Source organism: Stylophora pistillata, chromosome 5 (genome assembly GCF_964205215.1).
Source record: "Stylophora pistillata chromosome 5, jaStyPist1.2, whole genome shotgun sequence".
Taxonomy (NCBI): domain Eukaryota; kingdom Metazoa; phylum Cnidaria; class Anthozoa; order Scleractinia; family Pocilloporidae; genus Stylophora; species Stylophora pistillata.
The window spans coordinates 6,412,924-6,421,434 of record NC_142523.1 but is presented as its reverse complement, the minus strand read 5'-3'; the positions used below and the strand labels follow the sequence as shown (position 1 = coordinate 6,421,434).

General features: G+C 39.1%; 1 protein-coding gene across 1 annotated transcript in view; it reads left to right on the top strand.

Moving 5' to 3' along the window:
- Positions 1-8,312: 8,312 nt before the first annotated feature.
- LOC148730017 (uncharacterized) overlaps positions 8,313-8,511 on the top strand; it is a 2,329-nt gene continuing 2,130 nt past the window's right edge. The window contains exon 1 of the mRNA XM_088761628.1: positions 8,313-8,511. This exon is cut by the window's right edge and continues 2,130 nt beyond it. The gene's annotated coding sequence lies outside the window, so the exon portion shown is untranslated.

Genomic DNA, 8,511 nt, shown 5'->3' with positions numbered 1-8,511 from the left:
GCTGGAGTCTGAATTCACTCACAAATGGGTTTTTAGTATTCATTTGGAGGTGGACTTTCTTGGAGTAAGTATTGCTGGTGATCTCCAACTCAAAATATCAAAATACTTACAGTAGCTAGAGCATCCTCGATGTGCGTCTTTAATATTCCTTTTGTCACATCACAGCAGGAATTGAAATAGTTATATTAAGCTCCCGAGTACGCCTGGTCACCTGGATTGCCCCTAACGACCAAAATTCAAGGACTGCCGCAGGAAGAGCAGCATGAAGGCTTGATATGCTCCTGGTGTACTTGGCCGCTGGAGTCGAAAGGTCCGTTCCATTAGGGCCATAGACATTTACCAACACACGGACTGAAGAGGGCCTCTTAGGTGGATACAGAGCTGTTTCAATGTTGAAACTGTTTTCTGCCTTTGCTAAGATGTCATAGATTTGCTCATAGGCGATTGTGTCACAGGATGAAGCTGGATGTACGGAACTGGTACAATTATTGAGCACTGCAGCTTCAGTCAGATGCTGCGTATGTACATATAATGCCATGACTTGAACAAGGATCAAAACACCAGGATTGTACCACCATGGCGTTATACTTGGCACACAATTTGAAGGTTCTTGTGCTTCTATAATTTATTGCAACAATGAAAACTGTCTTGAGCTAGAGGAGTAACGTTATTATAAATCTCATTCAAGGGAAAGTACGGTCTAAAAAAAGTTTATCTCAATTAGAAGACTTTTTCCTCGGGAGTTCGAGAGTAACTGCCATTTTGTCCAGTTTGCTTTGTAATAGTGACAAGAGTGCTTTGAAGTTGTCCATTTTTTCAACTTTTGTGGTTAGAAAAACGCCATCTTGGATATTACGTCAGTTGTGACTTAGCAATTGTCAAACTGTTCGGCGCTTTGTCCTTGTTGACCTGTTTGATCTTTGTGGAAACAATTTTTAATACTGCTAACAATTGAAATGAGGTGAACTGTCGTGTGGTTGAATGTCAGAATATGTACCAAAATTCAAAGGGAATATGTATAAGCCCCCACAAGAAAAGTGAAATATTAGAGAAAAGTTTGCCGGCAAGAAAAAATATCCGCGAGGACGGCTTCCCAAACACGTCAAAACTAAGACTTGCAGTGATATACGAACATGTAAGTTTTCCTTGTTGACCTTCGCTTCGGACTGAAAGCTATGCTTACCTTACTCTTATAGCATTCCAAATTCAAAGAGATCATAAGTGCATCTTTGTGTAATCAATGTCGGCGAAGCTAATAAACAATAATCAAAGTGACTGTAAGCGGCCTTTTCGACATAAGTCGCCGATTCAAACAGTAAAATACACGCTTTTCAAATAAAAAAATTTCCTCAAAGCTTCCATGGTGTGCAGATCGCTCTATTGAGATATTTTTGCAAGGAAAAGTTTTGAAAAATTATACGTTGGAAGAGTGTCAGGGTAAGAGCGAGCTACATAATTGCTGATTTGAACGATAAAACACTCTCATTTCAAATAAAAAGAAAATTACACTAAGTTTTGTGATGCATTGATCACACCTATTAGGAGCAAATCCGTGCAAATGTCAAGCCTTGCTTAATTGGCAAAGTTAAAAAACTAAAATTCGCCCGTTCTTTTGCTTACAAGTAGCCTTTAGAAAGTATAAAATTGCTGAGTAGTTTTTTCCTTCCGCGAGTCGAGTGAATCCGTGACCTATTTTTAATCTGTTCAGTATCACCAAATCGATCCCGGGATTGAAAACGAAACGTTTTTGTTTTTTTCGGAAACAAATGATTCACTCGACTCGCGTATCAAAACAACTGCACTAGAAAAAGCTATCATAGTTCCAAGTTGTTGTACAACTTGTCATAGTCCAAACACCGTGATTTCATAAAGATTAGATCTATCCAAGTATTCGAGAGAAGTCAAGAGCTTATGGCTCTCCCGTATTGCATAAAACGGTAGGCGAAAAACAACGACAATTTTAAGCATGTGCTCCTGAAAACGTCTAAACTTTGCTATAATTTGTGTTCCCTGCGCACTTGATGCGACGTGGTGTTCTTTGCGACAAAATTCAGATCGAGCCGACTATTCAAAGCTTATGTTCAGAGTTTTTTATCGTCGATCTTGTATATCATTTATCCGCTGTTTGACAGACTGTATGCAAAGTTGTTTCGCTTGAATCTATAATAATATTGTATAGAGCGTGTTCCTGCTCTTGGGGGAATGATGGAAGTTTTTTACTCTTTCAGGAGCATAGTCGGCAGTCCAAGTTCGTAAATGTATTATATTGTACTGTTCCGCTATGCAAATCACGTAGGGTAGTTCTGTCAATTAAAAACCATCTAGACCTCTTTCCTTGTTCCCCTGGTCATTGATGTTTTCCTCCTTCTGTTGATTCCTCTGGTGACTGTTTTTCCCTGCTGTTTCCCGTAATGGCCTTCATTTTGTTTTTGCTTGTTGCCTTGGTTGCTTTCCTTTTCCTTCTGCCTTTGGCTCTTCCTGTGGCTAATGCTCTCCTCCTTCTGCCCCACTTTTGTCTGGTTTTCAGTGTACAAAGAAGTAAATTAAGATCTCTAGTATCCTGGTATACCGGAATGATTTTTGTAAAAAGTTTTACAGGTGTTCAGGCAACCCCACCAAAACTTCTACCCCTCCTGTTGCGCTTCATTTTGGTCACTAAATGCCTTGAACAGAGTAACCCAGTCAGCCCTGATAACAAAACAGAGCTACAGTTGAATATCAAAGATATGACCATGCAGTGCTCTCTGGAGTAGGTGGTGGGCTGGATCTCTAGTTGAAAGGTTAGAGTTCAAGTTCTGAGTAGGGCCACTGCATTGAGTTTGTGAGGCAGTTCTGGAGAAGTTCTTCACAAAATTTCACACTTCACACATTTTTTGCAAGGACAATAAAAAACCTGAACTTGAAAATCTCATTCCGGTACCAGTTTCATAACAATTCAATCAAACATGGCTGAAGTTCTTGGTTTATGACCTACTTAAAAGCCATTTAATATACACCTTGAGAAGATATGTTCTGGTCCACTGACAGGCTTGCACTTTCTTGGGACCTTGCATCTTTGCCGTCACTTGATAGAATTATACTAGGACTATCTGGAAGTACAAAATTCAAGCCTGAATTACAAAGAGCATTTCCTTTCACTGTAAAAGAAAAAATACTTGAACAATATTGAGTGTCAAGCCAAAATAAAGTCTGCCATGAAAGTGATGCTGGTTTTAGGGCAAAATAATTCCCAGTGGGCCTGTGCTCCATTCATTATACCTTGCAGACTTTATTTTAGCTTCACATGCATCATTTCTAATTCTAATTTAACATCTTTTAGTTTTAAACCTTTACTTTTTTTTTCATTATCACTTTATAAATGATTTGATCTTTTTACATTTCAAAATATTATTTTTTCTAAGATCCAATCTATGATCCAATCTGTGATCCAGTCAGTGATTTGATATGATGCAATCTTGGTTTTGTCGATACCATGTGATCTGATACTCAGAGAAGAAAAGGTCTTTCCCAGTTAAAGCAACAGAAAAGTTTTGACTGACAGGAATGCTTTTCAAGACCCAGCAAAATTCAAGAAGAAAACATCCATGCCCCAGTCACAGTTGGGACCTCCCTGTCAATGTCAACTTGCAATGTCTGCCCATTCGCCATCTCAGAAATCTTTGTGCATACATACATACATATATACATATCTATATTTGATAGGTAGGTGAAAAAATTGGCAACTTTACAGCTGATGTGGACCTACTATATTATCTACATAAATTAAGACAAATAAACCTAGAGTAAAGAGCTAAATAAGAAACAGAATGAATAGCAATATAAGCGTGTCATAATATATCAGAAATAATAGAAATTTGAAATCCTATTTTAAACAACAGAGCCACCCCCTTTCCAAAATTTATATTCAAGACATCCTATTTTTAAAAGCAATTGGATTAGAAAAGGGTCTTAAATTATCTGGTAAACAATTCTATGCAATTTCTGCCCTTGGTGCAGAAATTACCTGGGTCCAATTAATCTCAGAAAACAGTGCAACCGAAATCTTGTTATTGTGAAGAGTATTAAGGGCACCAACAGCAACTACCTCGTCTTTGCATATCATGGTAATTGGAGCTCCAAGGCCCTTCCAATTACTGTCGGCGCCGAAGCAGCTATTGGTTTCCATCTTCCTGCCATTTAGGTCAGCGAGATATGTTTCTTCGTCTGCGATCCCCTTCACCATGTAACGTTTAATGGAAAATGTCTCCCCATGCTCCTGAACGACGTGACAGAGTAATTCAACATTTCGGAAATCTTCCCTTTTGATTTTCTTTGGGTATATGGTTAATGGACGATGTTTCAGTAAACCGGAAAACCATCTTTGGAAAAAGCTAAATTTTCTCGGGTCAACAGGTATAATTGCGAGGCCATGTGTTCTGAAGATCATTCTGTCTGACATTCTATCAAGTAGCTTCGTCCGTCTTTTGTCTCCGCCATCTGCTTTCTTGAACCAGAAAAAGTAGTTACTTAAATCAGTGGATGAAATAACCTCACTGCTCGTGATCAGAAGTATTTTGTTACGAAAGTCCCTAACTAAGCTTCCAGTACCAACCAAGCCGGAACCATGGCGAGAGAACTGTTTCCCGATCGTGCATGTAGCTAACGTGCTCTTATCGCCGTCTCTTTGCGCTGAAAAAGTCGGCAAACTAATATTCGAAGGATTAGGGGCACCACTTAAGTTTGCCATGTTCTTCCTCCAATTTTCCCTTCCCAAGTCACGACAATATTAGAGAGATTTAGCAAGAGGAGGTTAACGCTAATATTCAGATCGGGTGACGCTATATCGAAGGACAGAGCTGAAAAACGTATACGCATGCGTTAGGTTTTGCCGCGGAAACACGGACTTTGAGTCGTTCGCATGGTTGATTGCCATCTTCGGAGACCCAGGTATGAAGTTTTTTTACGGACAAAATATCGAACGTGGATACATTAATGTTTTGTTCAATTACGTTGTTGTTATGCGTTACGATACAAGTCTTAAAATAAAATAAATCAATTTTATCCGGGATACATCGATTTCGGATGTCATACATCGATGTTGTGCTGCATAAATCGCTTTCCTGACGCATTCATTTGTGACCTTATATAACTAAAAGATGTTCGATAAAACTAAAAGATAAGGAAGCGGAAATAGAAATGACCGGAAGTCAGATAAAACAAGAGGCCCTGGGAACTAGCACTTTCAAAATGGCGGAAATGTGTGAAGTGTGAGAAGCACCATGCGAGGTGCACGGATTTGACTGCCCAAAATTAAACATCGAAAGAATTTTAACGTCTTTGGGTTGGCTACTGGAAAATGCAGAAGGGCAAAGGAACACTGTGTCGTACGACTCTGCTGAATTTTTTAGCCACCGTTTACGAGAAAACGATTACAAAATCTCTGTTAATTTCCTTAGCAGTGGTCAAGGAAAATGTGCCAGTGACCTTTCATAGACAACAAATTTTTTTTAAATCCGAGTAGGTTACTTAGGAAATGTTCCACGTTCACAGTTCCAGTTCCGAGTTACTCAGCAAATTAACTGTTTCGTTAACCGCATGATAAACTCAACACTAACAAATAGTGCTTACAAGAGCTCATTGACAAGGGTAATAAACTTCTCTGCAATAATTTTTCGGTAAATAATTTTTCATAGGACATAAAGAAAACACACACATAGAATCATAATCACTAAGAGATTAAAATAAGAGAGGGCGTAACTTGAGGTTTTAAGGAAAAACATCTCTGTAATTGGTACAATTATCCATGACTATTCCTATGTTTATGAGAATGTTTCGCCCAGTTATTGCTAGAAATCTCTACTGCTCAAATTGATACAAAATCTCTGTTAATTTCCTAAGTAGTGGTCAAGGAAAATGTGCCGGTGGACCCTTCATATAAAACAATATTTTCAAATCCGTGTAGGTTACGTAGGAAATGTTTCACATTCAAAGTTCCAGTTTAAAGTTACTCAGCAAATTGACTGTTTCCCTAACAGCATGATAAACTCTACACTAACAAAAAGAGCTTACAAGAGCTCATTGACGAGGGTATATAAACTTTTCCGCAATAGCCATTATGCATGCAATGTATCCACATGTACAGCCTTACCTCTAGACTTTCTCAAAGTCCGTTTTTGTAGGCTGTTAGTTTTGAGATTATAGCTAATTATTACTGTTTCCCATTTACACTACCATTATAGTAATTTTATTCTTGGCATACTGACATGTATAGCAGTAACCAATTTATACTATCTCTATTTAGAGTTCATTCCAAGTACATGAAGTTAATACAGTAAATCATGAACAGCAGTTTAAATAGAAAGAAGCAATCTGCAATATCACTTAGTAGGCTATGATTCCATCATGATCGCCAGTTTGGAAGACCACATCTCTAGCTTCTTGCAGTGACAATTCTTGGTTATGTGTCAGAGTAGTAATTGTGCCAGGTACCAAAACTGCATAGTCACTCTGCATGTCAGGTACAGGCTCTTCTTCATGTCTTCGACGGCGCAAAGTTCTTTCGGAGAATCCAAGAATTCTTCTGATATCAGCCTAACGAAAACCGGTGTCGTTGTGCTGAGTTTGCAGCTGTTGCTGTAAGATCTGTAGCATTGGTCTGCTAACCAAACCATTCCCAGCCACAGTTGAAAGACGATCGTTTATTAAGGACGATGGTGCAGTAAACAAACAACGTTCCGAGTCCTCGACAATTCTGTCAAAGTCTCTTAAAAGTTAGTTCATGAGAAAAACAAGTTCGTTTAGATCAGAGATCACCTCAAATTCATTTGGGCAGGCTTTTTCTATTCTTAGGGTCAAAGTGACAAGAGTTAATTCCTTCGTTTTCTCGTAAACGGCGACTAAAAATTCAGCTGCGTCGTAGGACCCAGTGTTCCTTTGCCCTTCTGCACTTTCCAGTAGCCTACCCAAAGACGTAGAAAATCTTTCGATGTTGGGCAGTCAAATCCATGCTCCTTGAAAATGCATGGTTCTTCTGCAAAGTTCACTGATCATCTGCCTCTAATTACGCCATTTTAAAACTGTTAGTTCCCAGGGCCTCTAGTTTTACCTGACTTGCGGTCATTTCTATTTCCGCTTCCTCATCTTTTAGTTTTATCGAACATCTTTTAGTTATGTAAGGTCACGTATGAATGAGTCAGGAAAGCGACGTATGCAGCACAACATCGATGTATCCGAAATCGATGTATCCCGGATGAAATTGATTTATTTTATTTTAAGACTTGTATTATAACGCATAACAAAAACGTAACTGAACAAAACATTAATGTATCCACGTTCGATATTTTGTCCGTAAAAAAACCTCATACCCAGGGGCTGTGGGTCGATTTCAAGTTAGGGCATGAAGAGCCCCTGGGGACATTGTCGTTCTGCCATCAGATTGGTGCCAGAAAATCTTTGTGTTTTTCTGCCCAATCAGAGTGAAGTGTACTTTAGAGTCCTTTCGTGTGTTTAACACAGACGGACATAGACTAATAGCTCAGTTACTCGCTATGTTTGTGCTTGAGGTGAAAAGTTTCAGTCTTAGCATACAATGTAAGAAAATCGATCAGATTGTCCGCGAAAATCTTACCGGAAATTATACAGAATACTTTCGCAGGTATCACTAGAGAACGTGTTTTAAAGTTTGCGAGGTTTGTATACAACACGATTGTTGCAGTCATTGATATGTCGCTTTAAACGTAAAACGAGATTTAAGCTTAAGACTAGGTTTACACTAGAGGAAATTGTTCCGGATTCGTGATGAATCCGAAACGTTTTAGTACCGGATTCATTCTGCCGTTTGCACGAAAGTGGACGAATCCGAAATAAAACTTCCCGGTTTGGTCGTGTCTCCGGAGATTTTGAATCCGGAATTTAAAGTGGGAACTTTGAATCCGATAACTTTTGAATCCGGAAAGTTTTGTCGTGTAACCGCTTTTTTTTTTCGAATCCGGATATTATTTCCACCTGCAATCTTTTGAGTTTGCGGTGAAACCAAAATGGATCTGGTGCTAACATTGCTGGCGGTCTCCGGTTGCCTAATCTTGTTGCAGGTTCAGGCGATAAATTTTATCATGTGTAACGCAGTATTTCTGAGGAAACGCAAATTATTATTGCAAGGAAGTTTAACGTCAGCCACACTTAATCACCGACGACGTAGACTGCTTGGCATCTGTCCAACTCAAATTTGCCTCAGTGGCATCTGGATCTACTCTAGCCTTTTTTGGGGGAGGCATTTTCACGTTGTCGATCGAACGACGAAACAACACAGGGCTTGGTAACCATTCCATTTCAAATGTTCCCGAAGTTGTCGTTGTGTGTAGACGGTCAGGAATCCGAATATCCTTTCAGTGTAAACACCTACGAATCCGAATACTCCAGAATTGATGAATCCGGAAACATTTACGAATCCGGAAAACTCTCCTGTAGTGTAAACCTAGACTAGGTTTACACTAGAGGAAATTGTTCCGTATTCGTGATGAATCCGAAACGTTT